Source organism: Seriola lalandi, unplaced genomic scaffold (genome assembly GCF_002814215.2).
Source record: "Seriola lalandi dorsalis isolate HSWRI2012SDOR001 ecotype SW California unplaced genomic scaffold, Sedor1 jcf7180002054933, whole genome shotgun sequence".
NCBI classification, from domain to species: domain Eukaryota; kingdom Metazoa; phylum Chordata; class Actinopteri; order Carangiformes; family Carangidae; genus Seriola; species Seriola lalandi.
In genome coordinates, this window is record NW_019525485.1 from 3,914,790 (window position 1) to 3,915,373 (window position 584).

Here is a 584-nt window from a genome sequence, read left to right on the forward strand (position 1 = left end):
ATGGTGTCTGACCATTAATGGCTTTGTAGGTGAGGAGGAGTATTCTGAATTCTATTCTGGATTTTACCGGGAGCCAATGCAGAGAAGTCAACATTTTAAATCCTGACTGAAAATCTTTAGACAAACCATTTGTATCCAAATAATCACATAACTGTTTAGTAACCACCTTTTCAAGGATTTAAGAAATAAAGGGGAGGTTGGATATGGGGGTGTAATTAGCTCAAATATCTGGATCAATAGACTATTTAAGTACAGGTTTAATTATTGCAACTGTAAAAGCCTGTGGTACATAACCTGTTAATAAAGATAGGTTGAACAGACCTAGTACAGAAGTGTTGATTAAAGGAAAAACATATTTGAACAACCTCTTTGGAATATGGTCCAGTTATTGACTTTATTTTCCTTCAGACGCTTCTTCTTTTTTACATGTTGTCTTTGTATGACCTTGAATTGGACTGGTAAATATTGTGACAGTAGAGTCAATGCTGGTGTAGGAAATAGACTAACATTAGTCCAAAACAGGCACATGTGGGTAAATAGTGGAAATGGAAGAAAACCACAGCACATGAAGGAATACTCAGACA

At 35.8% G+C, this 584-nt stretch overlaps 1 protein-coding gene across 1 annotated transcript in view; it reads left to right on the top strand.

Annotated features, from left to right (window-relative positions):
* Positions 1-584, top strand: part of szt2 (SZT2 subunit of KICSTOR complex) — a 113,997-nt gene that overhangs the window by 68,191 nt on the left and 45,222 nt on the right. The window lies entirely within an intron of this gene.